The sequence below is a fragment of the Hemitrygon akajei genome, chromosome 22 (genome assembly GCF_048418815.1).
Source record: "Hemitrygon akajei chromosome 22, sHemAka1.3, whole genome shotgun sequence".
NCBI lineage: Eukaryota > Metazoa > Chordata > Chondrichthyes > Myliobatiformes > Dasyatidae > Hemitrygon > Hemitrygon akajei.
Window position 1 is genome coordinate 107,287 of NC_133145.1, and position 16,368 is coordinate 123,654.

The following is a 16,368-nucleotide window of genomic DNA, read 5'->3' on the forward strand; positions in this document are numbered from 1 at the left end:
TTACTGTGAATAGCTAAGCGAGTAAAAGATGACCTGATTTCCAAAAGGCATAAAGTTAAAGCTGACACATTTCTTTAATATTTTAAGCAAGATTACTTTTTTATTTCCATCTTTTACAGTTTGAAAATAACAAAAAAGAAAAATGGCCCGAAGCAAAAGTTTGGGCACCCTGCACAGTCAGTACTTAGTAACACCCCCTTTGGCAAGTATCACAGCTTGTAAACACTTTCTGTAGCCAGCTAAGAGTCTTTCAATTCTTGTTTGGGGGATTTTTGCCCATTCTTCCTTGCAAAAGGCTTCCAGCTCTGTGAGATTCTTGGGCTGTCTTGCATGCACTGCTCTTTTGAGGTCTATCCACAGATTTTCGATGATGTTTAGGTCCGGGGAACTGTGAGGGCCATGGCAAAACCTTCAGCTCACGCCTCTTGAGGTAGTCCATTGTGGATTTTGAGGTGTGTTAAGGATAATTATCCTGTTGTACAAGCCATCCTCTTTTCATCTTCAGCTTTTTTACATACGGTGTGATGCTTGCTTCCAGAATTTGATGGTACTTAATTGAATTCATTCCCTCTACCAGTGAAATGTTCCCCGTGCTACTGGCTGCAACACAAGCCCAAAGCATGATCGGTCCACCCCCGTGCTTAACAGTTGGAGAGGTGTTTTATTCATGAAATTCTGCACCCTTTTTTCTCCAAACATACCTTTGCTCATTGCGGCCGAAAAGCTCTATTTTAACTTCATCAGTCCACATGACTTGTTTCCAAAATGCATCAGGCTTGTTTAGATGTTCCTTTGCAAACTTCTGACACTGAATTTTCTGGTGGGGATGGAGGAAAGGTTTTCTTCTGATGACTCTTCCATGAAGGTCATATTTATGCAGGTGTCGCTGCACAATAGAACAGTGCACCACCACTCCAGAGTCTGCTAAATCTTCATGAAGGTCTTTAGCAGTCAAACGGGTTTTACCTTTCTAGCAATCCTACGAGCAGTTCTCTCGGAAAGTTTTCTTGGTCTTCTAGACCTCAACTTGACCTCCACCATTTCTGTTACCTGCCATTTCTTAATTACATTACGAATTGAGGAAACAGCTACCTGAAAACGCTTTGCTATCTTCTTATAGCCTACTCCTGCTTTGTGGGCATCATTTATTTTAATTTTCACAGTGCTAGGCAGCTGCTTAGAGGAGCCCATGGCTGCAGATTGTTGGGACAAGGTTTGAGGAATCAGGGTATTTATAAAGCTTTGAAATTTGCATCACCTGGCCTTTCCTAATGATGACTGTGAACAAGCCATAGCCCTAACAAGCTAATTAAGGTCTGAGACCTTGGTAAAAGTTATCTGAGAGCTCAAATCTCTTGGTGTGCCCAAACTTTTGCATGGTGCTCCTTTCCTTTTTTTCACTCTAAAATTGTACAAAATCAAAAAAAAAATACACTAATCTTGCTTAAAATGTTGAAAAGAATGTTTCATCTTTAACTTTATGACTTTTGGAGATCAGTTCATCTACTACTCACTTAACCATTCACAGTAATAGAAATTTTGACCAGGGGTGCCCAAACTTTTGCATGCCACTGTAATTCCACCAGTTACTCTGTAGGGAGTTCCAGCCAACATCCACTGTGGGGGGAAAATCCCCCTCAATCACCTCTTAAAACACCTTCTTCTCAGTTTACTCTTTTTACCAATTTACCAATGTCCTCTTATTTATCATACCCCTACTATAGAAAAATATTTTGACTATCCATCCTATCCGTACCTTTCTCATTTTCTGTGCTATCTTCAAGTTACAGAATCATCATGGAAATAGGCTATTGAACCTTCCATGTGACCTTGAAGCAAGGCACTTCATCAGTGAATAATAATATTCCATTCAGTGAATATCCCCTTCTTATATCTAAATTCTACCCATATGGCTGCACTAGACAATTCCCTAAAGAATATCCTCTCCTAGCACTGTTACTGTTATTTCTCATCAAAAATACAACTGCATCCCCCTTATCTATACCTTAGTCACACCTGTAACGTTTGTATCCTGGAAGACCGAGCTGCTATTCCTGTCCTCCTCTTAGTTATGTTTCTGTTATGGTTATAATATCCCAGTTCCCAGAGAGAATCCACACAAAGTTCATCCACCTCACTTGTTCAGCCTCTTGCATTGAATTTAATTGAATGTAGAACAGTACAACAAAGAATGGACCCTTTGAAACGCAATGTTTTTCATAATGAATTAAACTTCAGATATATAAGGTGTTAAAGAGAGGATATCAGATGCTGGAGAGGTGGTAATGAGGGACAAGGAAATGGCAGACAAACTGAATAAGTAATTTGCATCAGCCTTCACTGTGGAAGACACTAGCCCTATGCTGGAAGCTCAGGAGTGTTGGGGCAGAAGTGTATGAAGTTGGTATTACTAGAGAGCAGGTGGTTGGGAAACTGAAAGGTCTGAAAGTAGGGAAATCACCTGGATCAGATGATTTACACCCCAGGGTTCTGAAAGAGGTGGTTGGAGAGAATGTGGAGGCATAGGTTATGATCTTTAAAGAATTACTGTAATTGATTCTGGCATGGTTCCAGAGGACTGGAGAATGAACATCACTCCATTCTTTAAGAAGGGAGAGAAGCAGAAGAAAGGAAATCATAGGCAAGGTAGTGATTGGGAAGGTGATGAAGTCAATTGTTAAAGATGTGGTTTCAGGGCACTTGGAGGCATATGATAAAATAGGCTGTAGTCAGCATGGTTTCCTTAACGGAAATTCTTATCTGATGAATCTGTTGGAATTCTTTGAAGAAATAACAAGCAAAAGAGATTCGGAGGATGTACTTGGACTTTCAGAAGGCCTTTGACAAGGTATAACACATAAGGCTGCTTAATAAGTTAAGAGCCTGTGGTATTACAAGAAAGATACTGGCATGGATAGAGCATTGGTTGATTAGCAGAAGGCAAAGATTGGGAATAAAGGGAACCTTTTCTGGTTGGCTGCTGGGATATGTTCCATAGGGATATGTGTAGGGATTACCACTTTTTACATAATATGTCAATGGTTTGGTTGATAAATTAGCTTTGTGGCCAGTTTTTCAGATGATACAAAGATATGTGGAGGGGCAAGTAGTTTTGAGGAAGCAGAGAGACTACAGAAGGACAGACAGATTAGGAGAATAGGCAAAGAAGTGGCAGATGGAATACAGAGTCAAGAAGTGTATGGTCATGCACATTGGTCGAAGAAGTAAAAGCATAGATTATTTTCAAAATGGAGAGAAAATTCCAAAATCTGAGATGCAAAGGGACTTCGGGTTCCTCGTGCAGGATTCCCTAAAACTTAATTTACAGGTTTGAGTTGGTGGTGGTGAAGGCAAATGTGATGTTAGCATTCCTTTCAAGAGGACTAGAATATAAAAGCGAGGATGCAATATTGAAGCTTCATGAGGCACTGGTGAGGCCTCACTTGGAGTATTGTGAGCAGTTTTGGACCCCTTGTCTAGGAAATGTTGCGCTGACATTGGAGAGGGTTCAAAGGTTCACAAAAATGATTCCAGGATTGAAGGGCATGTCATATGAGGAGTGTTTGATGGCTGTGGGTCTATACTCTCTGAAATTCAATGGGATCTCATTGAAACCTATCAAATGTTAAAAGGCCTCAACAGAGTGAATGCTTCCTATGGTGGAGAAGTCTAAGACCAGAGGACACAGCCTTAGAATAAAGTGATGTTCATTGAGAACAGGATGTGAATCTGTGGAATTCGTTACTACAGGCGGCTGTGGAAGCCAGATCATTGGGTTTACTAAAGGCAAGAGGTTGCTAGGTTCTTGATTAGTCAGAGAAGAAGGCTGGAGAATGGGGCTGAGAAGGAAATGGAACGGCCATGATGAAATGGCGGAACAGAGTGATGGGCCAAAATTCTTCTCCTATGTCCTATGATCTTATGAATGGCAGAGCTCTGGGGAGTTTGTAGAACAGAGGGATTTTGCAGTTCAAGTATATGTTTCCCTGAAAATGATGCTGCAGGTAGACAGGGTGGTGAAGAATGCTTTTGCCATGCTGGACTTCAGCAGTTAGCATTGAGTATAGGAGTTGGGAGGTCATGGTGTGGTTGTACAAGACATTGGTGAGAGCATGCTTGGAATACTGTGTTCAGATTTGGTCACCCAGCTGTAGGAAATAGGGTATTAATCTGGAAAGAATGGAGAAAAGATTTACAGTGATGCATTTCTTGGCCATGACATCAAAGTGGTTGGACCAGGACAGGCTCTAGTGATGTTCACACTTAGGAACTTGAAGCTCTCAATGCTCAACCTGAACACTTGATATAGACAGGAGCATGTGCACCACCCCTTTTCTGAAATGAATGACTGACTTTTTTTTCACATTAGCAAAAAAAAAGGAGCTGGTCTTTTTACCTTTGACTTCCCAAAGTACACCTCACATTAGCTCAGATTGAACTCCATCTGCCAGTTCTCTGCCCATAGCTCCAAATGATCCACTGTATCTTTCATCAATCTTTGTATCATATGCAAACCACCTAAACCATACATCTTCCTAACAGGAAGTTAGGAAGGAAGTTGAGAAGCAGGATCTCAAGGGTAGTAATCTCAGGATTGCTACTTGTGCCGGGCAACATCAAGGATAGGAATAGAATAAGGTAGCAGATCAATGCATAACTGAAGAATTGGAGCAGGGGGCAGGAATTCAGCTTTCTGGATCATTGTGACCTCTTCTGGGGCAGGTATGACCTGTACAAAAGGGACGGGTTGCAGTTGAGGGGGAGCAATACCTTCACAGGCATGTTTGATAAAGCTGTTGGGAGTGGTTTAAATTAATATGGCAAGGGGATGGGAATCAACATGCTAGAGCTGAGGATTTACAAATGGACTATGGGTGTAATATGAAAATAAGGTAAGACAAGCCAATGATTGGGTTCAAATGCAGACAGTGCAAAGAGTTAAATCACAGAGGCAAAATTCAAAGTGGAAGAATGCAGGACTGAAAGTGCTATATTTAAATGCACGTAGTATTCAGGATATGGTGGATGAACTCATGGTGTGATTAGAGACTGGTTGGTATAACATTGTGGGCATCAGTTAACCATGGCTGAAAAAAAGGTCATAGTTGGGATTTTAATATTGAAGGATATACTTTGTATCGAAAGGGCTGGGAGGAAGACATAGGCAGTGGTGTGGCTCTGTTGGTAAGAAATGGAATTGCATCTATAGAAAGAGATGACATAGGGTCAGAGAATGTCAAATCTTTGTGGGTGGAGTTAAGAAAATGATGGGAATCATATATAAGCCTCCAAATAGAAGCCAAAATATGGGGGGGGGGGGTGGGTTGAGATTTCAATGGGAGTTGGGAAGGGCATGTAATAAGGATAATGCCACAATTGTATTAGGGGACTTTAATATGCAAGGGGATTGGGAAAATCAAGTTGGTGTCGGATCGCAAGAGAAGGAATTTGTTGAATGCCTACAAGATGGATTTTTAGAGTAGCTTGTGCTTGAACCTACCTGTGGAAAGGCTATCTTAGCATGTTATGCAATAATCCAGATTTTATTAAGGAGCTTAATGTAAAGGAACCCTTAGGAAGCAGTGATTACAATATGATTGAATTCATACTGCAGTTTGAGAGGGAGAAGCATAAATCACATGTATCAGTATCACAATGGAATAAAGGAAGTTATAGAGGCATGGGAGAGGAGCTTGCCCAGGTGGATGGATTGGAGGGGAATACTGGCAGGGAAGATGGCAGAACAGAGGTAGCTGGTTTCTGGGAATAGTTCACAAGGTGCAGGATAAATATGTCCCACAGAAGTTGTTGTTCTCAAATGGCAGGGGTAGGCAGCTGCGGCTGACAAGGGACGTTAAGGACTGCATAAAAGCCAAGGAAAGGGAGTGAGTGGGAAGTGGATGATTGAGAAGCTTTTAAAATCCAACAAAAGGCAACTGAAAAAGCATAAGTGGGAAAAGATGAAAAATGAGCCAAACTAGCCAAAATATAAAGCAAAATACTAAAAGTTTTTTTCCAGTTATATAGAGAGTAAAAGGGAGGTGGGAGTCAATATTGGACCACTGGAAAATGATGCTGGTGAGGTAGTAATGGGGGACAAAGAAATGCCAGATGAACTTAATAAGTACTTTACATCAGTCTTCGCTGTGGAAGGTACTAGCAGTGTGCCAGAATTCCGTGTGTGTCAAGGAGCAGGAGTGAGTGCCATTGCGAATACAAAGGAAAAAGTCAACACATACAAACAAGCTGGATGAACTCAGCAGGTCGGGCAGCATCCGTTGAAATGAGCAGTCAATGTTTCGGGCTGAGACCCTTCGTTAGGACTGAAGAAGGAGGGGGCAGGGGCCCCATAAAGAAGGTGGGGGGGGGGGAGGGTGGAAAACCAATCAGGAAAGATCAAGGGGTGGGGGAGGGGATAGGCAGGAGAGGTAAAGAAGGAATCTAAGGGGAAAGCACTGTGGGTAGTAGAAGAAGGCAGAATCATGAGAGAGGTGATAGGCAGCTAGAAGAGGAGACAGAGTGAAAGTGGGATGGGGGAAGGGAGAGGGAGGGAATTACTGGAAGTTGGAGAATTCAATGTTCATACCAAGGGGCTGGAGACTACCTATATGAGGTGTTGCTCCTCCAACTTGAGTTTGGCCTCATCATGGCAGTAGAGAAGGCCATGTATGGACATATCCGAATGGGAATGAGAGGCAGAATTGAAGTGGGTGGCAACCGGGAGATCCTGTCTGTTGTTGGGGACAGAGCGGAGGTGCTCGATGAAGCGGTCCCCCAATCTGCGTCGGGTCTCGCCGATGTAGAGGAGGCAGCACCGGGAGCAGCAGATGCAATAGATTACCCCAACAGACTCACAAGTGAAGTGTTGCCTCACCTGGAAGGACTGTTTGGGGCCCTGAATGGTGGTAAGAGAGGAGGTATAGGGACAGGTGTAGCACTTGTGCTTACAAGGATAAGTACCAGGTGGGAGATCTGTGGGGAGGGATGTGTGGACCAGGCAGTCGTGGAGGGAATGATCCCTGCGAAAAGCAGAGAGGGGTAGAGAGGGAAAGATGTCCTTAGTGGTGGGGTCCTGTTGAAGGTGGCAGAAGCTGCGGAGGATAATATGCCGGATCCGGAAGCTGGTGGGGTGGTAGGTGAGGACAAGGGGAACACGGTCCCTGTTGTGGTGACGGGAGGATGGGTTGAGGGCTGAAGTGTGGGAAATGGAGAAGATGCGGGTAAGGGCATCGTTGATGACAGCAGAAGGGAAACCACGATTCTTAAAGAAAGAAGACATTTGGGATGTCCTAGAATGGGAAGCCTTATCCTGGGAACAGATGCAGCAGAGACGGAGGAACTGGGAATAGGGAATAGCATTGTTACATTTGGCAGGGTGTGAAGAGGTATAATCAAGGTAGTTATGGGAGTCAGTGGGTTTATAGAAGATGCCTTACCACAGACTCAACCTGTAAATTAACCTTCTGGGAGTCTTGCACGAGGACTCTTAAGTCCTTTTACACGTCCGATGTTTGGAATTTCCTCCCCATTTAGATAATAGTCTGCACTATTGTTCCTTTCACTAAAATACATTGTCATACACTGTTGGGAAGTGTATGACAATGGTAAGGCAGCAAATGCAATGTTGGCATTTATATCAATGGGAATAGAATATAAAAGTAAGGAGGTAATACTGAAGCTTTATAAGATAGGCCGCACTTGGAGTTTTGTCAACAGTTTTGGGCCTCATATCTCAGAAAGGATATGTTGTCCTTGAGAGAGTCCAGAGAAGGTTCACAAGTATGATTCCAGGAATGAAGGGGTTAACATATGAGGAGCATTTGGCAGCTTTGGGCCTGTACTCACTGGAATTTGGAGGAATGTGGGTGGATCTCATTGAAACCTACTGAATGTTGGAAGGACTAGATAGGGTGGATATGGAGAGGATGTTTCCTGTGGTGAGGGTATCCAGAACTCAAGGGCACAGCCTCAAAATTGAGGGTCAACCCTTTAGGGTTAGGGTTAATATGCCAGATGCGGCATATTATCCTCCGCAACTTCTGCCACCTTCAACAGGACCCCACCACTAACCCTAATGCGAGGATCAACCCTTTAGAACAGAGGTAATGAGGAATTTTTTTTTTACCCAGAGAGTGAATCTATGGCATGCTCTGCCACAGACAGCTGTGGAGGCCATCTCGTGGGTATATTTAAAGCGAAAATTGATAGTTTTTTGATTGGACAGGCATCAAAGGAAATGGTGAGAACTGGGATCACCCATGACGGAATGGCAGAGCAGACTCTATGTGCTGAATGGCCCAATTCTGCTCCCAATGTCTTATGGTGTACATTTTCTTCCAGGTCATTTACATACACACAGTTGCCCCTGTATTAGGTACTCCTGAACCTAATACAGTGGCCACTGAACGTATGTTCATGGTCTTCTGCTGCTGCAGCACATTCATTTCAAAGTTTGATGTGTTGTGTGTTCAGAGATACTCTTTTGCACACCACCATTATAACCCATGGTATTTGAGTTATTGGCTCTATCCTGTCAACTTGAAGCCATTTTCCTATAAATCCTCTTGTTAACAAGGCATTCTCACCCACAGAGCTGCCATTCATTTGATGTTTTTTTTTGTTTTTCGCAGCGTTTCTGTAAACTGTAGAGACTCCTGTGCATGAAAATCCCTGGAGTCAAAGCAGTGTCTGAGATACTCAAACCACCCTGTCTGACACAATAATAATTACACAATGTATTTTAGATCACATTTCTTCCCCATTCTGATGTTTGGTCTGAACAACAACTGAACCTTTGACCATGTCTGCATGGTTTTATGAATTGAGTTGTTGCTACATGACTGGCTGATTAGATATTTCCTTCAAGGAACAGATGTACCCACTAAAGTGGCCGCTGAGTATATAATCACACAAAACATAGCTCCCAGTACAGATTCCTATGGAACACTCATTGTCAGACCTTCAGCCAGAGTAAGTCCCATTGACCACTACTCTTTGTCTTCTATGGGCAAGCCATTTCACCATGGATCCCATGCAGTTTAATCTTCCATATGAATCTCCCATCACAGACATTGTCAAACACCTTACTAAAATCTATGTAAACAACATCCACACTCTACCTTCATCACCTCCTCGAAAAATTCAATACATAAGCACAACCTGTCCTACACAAAGCTATCTTAACTGTACACTAGTTAGGCCATGGTTTCTAAATGCTCATAAATCCTATCTCCAATAGCTATGGTTTCTAAATGCTCATAAATCCTATCTCCAATCATCTCCAATAGCTTCACTACTACTGATGTGAGACTCATTGCTCTAGTTTTCAGGATTATCCCTATTTCACTTCTTGAATAATAAAACATCAGCTACAACTGTATATTAGCTAACATCAGTCCTCCAAGATCTCATCTGTGGCCAGAGAGGGCAAAGACTCAAGCAACCTCAACTCTTGTCTCTGTCAATAACCTGGGCTACAACACTTCAGACCCTGAGAACTTCTCCACTTAATGTTCTTAAGAGACCCAACACTACCACCTTGTTTATCTCAAAATGCCCCAGAGAATTAGCACGCTCCATCCTATTCTCAATGTTTTTTTGGTAAATACTGATGCAAAGTATTCCTTTATGTCCTCACAGACAGTCTTTACCTCCAGGCACATGCTCTTTCCTTTATTTTGAGTGGTCCTACCCTCCTTCTAGTTATCCTTTTGCTCTTGATATTTGTATAGAATGCATTGGGACTTTCTTCAGTCCTACTTGCCAAGGACTTTTCCTCATCACTATTGACTCTAATTCCCTTAGATTTCTTCTCTAGCTTATTTTATAATCCATTTGATTTTTAGCTCCCTAAACCTTACATATACTTCCTTTTTCTTTTTGACTAAATTCATCATCTCTCAATATCGAAAGTTCCCCTACCTTGTCATTCGTCTTTCTGGAACACAGCTGTCCTGTCCTGTATTCTGTGCAGTTGATTTTCAAACACCTTCCACTTGTCAGATATGGTCATGCCCAAAAACAACCGTTCCCAATTAACTCTCCCTACTTTCTCCTTAATGCTCTAGTGATTTGCCCTGCCTTGATTTAATACTCTTCTATAAGAGTATGCACTTTGGTAGAAAATGAAATGGTTAACAATTTTCTAAATGGAGAGAAAATACAAAAATCTGAGATGCAAAGAGATTTAGGAGACCTTGTGCGGGATTCCCTAAAGGTTAATTTGTAGGTTGAGTTTGTGGTGAGGAGGGCAAATACGATGTTAACATTCACTTCAAGAGGACTAGAATATGAAAGCACGAATGTAATGTTGAGACTGTATAAGAGGCCTCACCTGGAGTAGAGTGAGCAGTTTTGGCCCCATATCCTAGAAAGGATGTGCTGAAACTCGATTGGCCAAATGGCTTAATTCTTTTCTCCTATATCTTAAGGTATTATAAAGGTCATACTTATTTACATCCATAGTCATTTTAAAACTTTTTTCTGTTCTCTTGCTGAAGGAACAGTCCCCTGGCTCCTTTCACATCCCCACTTCCAATATGGTCTCTTCTTTCATTGGACTATTTACATACTGATTTAATAAATTCTCTTCGGTGCAACTAATAAATCCTGCCCTGTCTAAGCCACTTGCACTAAGGTCTCAGTCTATATTTAGGAAGTTGAAGCCATCCATGACAACAACACTGTTGTTTTTAAAGAGCAAACACGAGGAAATCTGCAGATGTTGGAAATTCAAACAACACACACAAAATGCTGGTGGAACACAGCAGGCTAGGCAGCATCTATAGGGGGAAGCACTGTCGACGTTTCGGGCCGAGACCCTTCGTCAGGACTAACTGAAAGGAAAGATAGTAAGAGATTTGAAAGTAGTGGGGGGAGGGGAAAATGCAAAATGATAGGAGAAGACTGGAGGGGGTGGGATGAAGCTAAGACCTGGAAAGGTGATTGGCGAAAGTGATACAGAGCTGGAGAAGGGAAAGGATCATGGGACGGGAGGCCTCAGGAGAAAGAAAGGAGGGGGGGGGGAGCACCAGAGGGAGATGGAGAACAGGCAAACAACTAAATATGTCAGGGATGGGGTAAGAAGGGGAGGAGGGGCATTAACAGAAGTTAGAGAAGTCAATGTTCATGCCATCAGGTTGGAGGCTACCCAGCCGGTATATAAGGTGTTGTTCCTCCAACCTGAGTTTGGATTCATTTTGACAATAGAGGAGGCCATGGATAGACATATCAGAATGGGAATGGGACGTGGAATTAAAATGTGTGGCCACTGGGAGATCCTGCTTTTTCTGGCGGACCGAGCGTAGGTGTTCAGCAAAACGATCTCCCAGTCTGCGTCGGGTCTCACCAATATATAAAAGGCCACACCGGAAGCACTGGATGCAGTATACCACACCAGCAGACTCACAGGTGAAGTGTCGCCTCACCTGGAAGGACTGTCTGGGGCCCTGAATGGTGTTGAGGGAGGAAGTGTAAGGGCAGGTGTAGCACTTGTTCTGTTTACAAGGATAAGTGCCAGGAGGGAGATCGGTGGGAAGGGATGGGGGGGACGAGTGGACAAGGGAGTCGCGTAGGGAGCGATCCCTGCGAAAAGCAGAAAGAGGGGGGGAGGGAAAAATTTGTTCGGTAGTGGGATCCTGTTGGAGGTGGCGGAAGTTACGGAGAATTATACGTTGGACCTGGAGGTTGGTGGGGTGGTAGGTAAGGACAAGGGGAACCCTATCCCGAGTGGGGTGGCGGGTGGATGGGGTGAGGGCAGATGTGCGGGAAATGGGAGAGATGCGTTTGAGAGCAGAGTTGATGGTGGACAAAGGGAAGCCCTTTTGTTTAAAAAAGGAAGACACCATCCAGCCCAAGATCTTAAGGCACAAACTAACGGAGATGGGAGTAGACTCTCACATGGTGGATTGGATAGTGGACTACTTGACAGATAGACCTCAGTATGTGCGGTTGGGAGACTGTAGGTCTGACACGGTGGTCAGCAGCACAGGAGCGCCGCAGGGGACCGTGCTCTCTCCGGTCCTGTTCACCCTGTGCACATCGGACTTCCAATATAACTCGGAGTCCTGCCATGTGCAGAAGTTCGCTGATGACACGGCCATAGTGGGGTGTGTCAGGAATGGACAGGAGGAGGAGTATAGGAAACTGATACAGGACTTTGTGATATGGTGCAACTCAAACTACCTGCGTCTCAATATCACCAAGACCAAGGAGATGGTGGTGGACTTTAGGAGATCTAGGCCTCATATGGAGCCAGTGATCATTAATGGAGAATGTGTGGAGCAGGTTAAGACCTACAAGTATCTGGGAGTACAGTTAGACGAGAAGCTAGACTGGACTGCCAACACAGATGCCTTGTGCAGGAAGGCACAGAGTCGACTGTACTTCCTTAGAAGGTTGGCGTCATTCAATGTCTGTAGTGAGATGTTGAAGATGTTCTATGGTCAGTTGTGGAGAGCGCCCTCTTCTTCGTGGTGGCGTGTTGGGGAAGAAGCATTAAGAAGAGGGACGCCTCACGTCTTAATAAGCTGGTAAGGAAGGCGGGCTCTGTCGTGGGCAAAGTACTGGAGAGTTTAACATCGGTAGCTGAGCGAAGGGCGCTGAGTAGGCTACGGTCAATTATGGAAAACTCTGAACATCCTCTACATAGCACCATCCAGAGACAGAGAAGCAGTTTCAGCGACAGGTTACTATCGATGCAATGCTCCTCAGACAGGATGAAGAGGTCAATACTCCCCAATGCCATTAGGCTTTACAATTCAACCGCCAGGACTTAAGAACTTTTTAAAAGCTATTATTAATGCTTTTTGAGATAGTGATTTAGATGCATATCATATTTTTTACTGAGTTAAGTATTGTATGTAATTAGTTTTGCTACAACAAGTGTATGGGACATTGGAAAAAAAGTTGAATTTCCCCATGGGGATGAATAAAGTATCTATCTATCTATCTATCTCCTTCATCCTGGAATGAAAAGCCTCATCCTGTATATTAATTTTGCTAATTCTTCCTTCTCATTCCTTTCTGCAGGTTCTTACTTCCGTGCCAGATTAGGTTAAACCCTCACATGTAGATCTAGCAAATTTTCTTCCCCATATATTGTTCCCCTTCCAGCTCAGGTAAAACTCATCCCTCTTCTACAGGTCACCTCTGCCCAACAAGATATTCTCATCCTTTTCTCTACCTATGTCATTTGTAGCAAAGTCTACAACAACCTGTGGCTCATAGCAGAACATGAGAAGGTTACTGTGGGACCATCCAGTGAAGCTTTATGGGTGGAGCTGAGAAATAAGGGGAAGACGGTCACCTTGTTTGGATTGTACTATAGCTCCCCCCCCCAAAAAAAAAATCAATGGGAATAGAGGAACAAATACACAGAGAGAGACTGTGTAAAGTTGTAAGAATAATACAGTTGTGATAATAGGGGATTTTAACTTTCCTAACGGACTGGGACTGTCAAAATACAAAGGGCTTAAGTAGAATAGAATTTGTAAAGTGTGTTCAGGATAGTTTCCTCACATGATATACTGAAGGCCCTACCAGAGAGAGAACACATTTCAACATACTCTGGGGAACTGGGGTAGGACAAATGACAGGTGTATGGCTAGGCATAGCTCAAGTTTGATCTATGTATTTGCTGACAATACAACCATTGTTGGTAGAATCTCAGGTGGTGACGAGAAGGCATACAGGAGTTAGATATGCCAACTAGTGGAGTGGAGCTGCAGCAACAACCTGGCACTCAACGTCAGTAAGACGAAAGAGCTATTTGTGGACTTCAGGAAAGGTAAGACGAAGGAACACATACCAATCATCATAGAGGGATCAAATGTTTTTTTAAAATCGGAGCTAGAGTCTGAAAGTGAAGGAGTAAGGAATCTCGGAAAGAAGCCATTTTTTTTACACTGCTCAGGGAAAAAGGCTGGACTGCGCAGGTGCGTGACATCAGCCAGTAGAGCACCAAAGGTTTTAAAAAGGCAACCACCATATACAGTGGGCAGCGGAGTGAGAGGGAGCAGAGTGGGACGGCTTTGGCTCAACAGGCTTCGGCGTGAACAGGCAGAGGGGAGGATAGATTCCAGTAAGTTTTGTTTTGTTTGTTTAGAGTAGAGAGAATGCCAGGCAGGATCTTGGAATGCTCCTCTTACCGGAGACCTCTGGTCTCCCTGACGATACCTGCAAGAAGTACATCCAGCTGGCAGCATCTAACAAACCACGTTAGGGAACTGGAGCAGGAGCTGGATGACCTCTGGATCATTCGGGAGAATGAGGAGTTTATAAATAGCAGTTTCAGGGAGGTAGTTATGCCAAAGGACCAGCGCACGGGTAATTGGGTTACCATCAGGTGAGAGAAGGGGAAAGGGCAGACAGAGCAGGGTTCCCCTGTGGCCATTCCCCTCAACAACCAGTATACTGATTTGGATACTGTTGGGGGGAATGACTTACCTGGGACAAGCTGCAGCAGCCGGATCTCTGGCACTGAGTCTGGTTTTGCAGTGCAGAAGGGAGGGTGGATGGAGAGGAGTGCGGTAGTGATAGGGGACTCGATAGTTAGAGGTACAGACAGGAGGTTCTGTGGTCGTGACAGAGACTCCCAGATGGTTTGTTGCCTCCCTGGTGCCAGGGTCAGGGATATCTCTGATTGCGTACACAGCATTCTGAAGTGGGAGGGTGATCAGCCAGATGTCATGGTACACATTGGTACCAATGACGTAGGAAGAAAGAGTGAAGAAGTCCTGAAGAGAGAGTATAGAGAGCTTGGTAGGAAGTTAAAAAGCAGGACCTTGAGAGTGGTAATGTCAGGATTGCTACCTGTGCCATGTGCCAGTGAGGGTAAGAATAGGATGCTCTGGAGGATGAACACGTGTCTGAGGAACTGGTGTAGGGGGTAGGGTTTCAGATTTCAGGATCATTGGGACCTCTTCTGGGGCAGGTGGGACCTGTACAAGAGAGACGGGTTACACCTGAACTACAGGGGTCCAATATCCTTGCAGGAGGTTTGTTAGTGCTATTGGGGAGGATTTATACTAGATTTGTAGGGGGATGGGAACCAGAGTGACAGAGCAGATAGTGGAGCGGGGGGTGAAAATAAATTATGTTAAAAGTTCATGCAAAGTCACAAATAGAAGGTTTATGTGTGGTGGTAATAATCTTCTGAGGGCGTATCTATTTCAATGCAAAGAGTATTGTGGGGAAGGCAGAAGAGCTGAGGGCGTGGATTGACACATGGAATTATGACATTATAGCCATTAGAGAAACTTGGCTACAGGAGGGGCAGGACTGGCAGCTTAATGTTCCAGGGTTTAGATGTTTCATACATGATGGAGACAGAGGGATGAAGCATGGGGGGGGGGGGGGCGGTGGCATTGCTAGTTAGGGAAAATGTTACAGCAGTGCTCAGGCAGGACAGATTAGCGGGCTTGTCTACTGAGGCCATATGGGTGGAGCTGGGAAACAGGAAAGGTATGACCACATTAATGGGGTTGTATTATAGACCACCTAATAGTCAGCGAGAATTGGAGGAGCAAATCTGCAGAGAGATAGCAGACAACTGCAGGAAACATAAAATTGTGATAGTAGGGGATTTTAATTTTCCACATTTGATTGGGACCCCCATACTGTTAAAGGTCTAGACAGGTTAGAGTTTGTAAAATGTGTCCAGGAAAGTTTTCTCTATTAATATATAGAGGTACCAACTGGAGAGGATGCAGTATTACATCTCCTATTAGGAAACGAGTTAGGACAGGTGACAGAAGTGTGTGTAGGGGAACACTTTGGTTCCAATGATCATAACACCATTAGTTTCAATTTGATCATGGATAAAGATAGATCTGGTCCTCGGGTTGAGGTTCTAAACTGGAAAAAGGCCAAATTTGAAGAAATAAGAAAGGATCTAAAAAGTGTAGATTGGGACAGGTTGTTCTCTGGCAAGGATGTGATTGGTAAGTGGGAGGCCTTCAAAGGAGAAATTTTGAGAGTGCAGAGTTTGTATGTTCCTGTCAGGATTAAAGGCAAAGTGAATAAGAATACAGAACCTTGGTTCTTGAGGGATATTGGAACTCTGATAAAGAAGAGAGAGATATATAACATGTATAGGCAACAGGGAGCTATAAGGTGCTTGAGGAGTATAAAAAGTGCAAAAAAATACTCAAGAAATAAATCAGGAGGGCTAAAAGAAGACATGAGGTTGCTTTGGTAGTCAAGGTGAGGGATAATCCAAAGAGCTTCTACAGGTATATTAAGAACAGAAGGATAGTAAGGAATAAAATTGGTCCTCTTGAAGATCAGAGTGGTCGGCTATGTATGGAACCAAAAGAAATGGGGGAGATCTTAAATGGGTTTTTTGCATCTGTATTTACTAAAGAAACT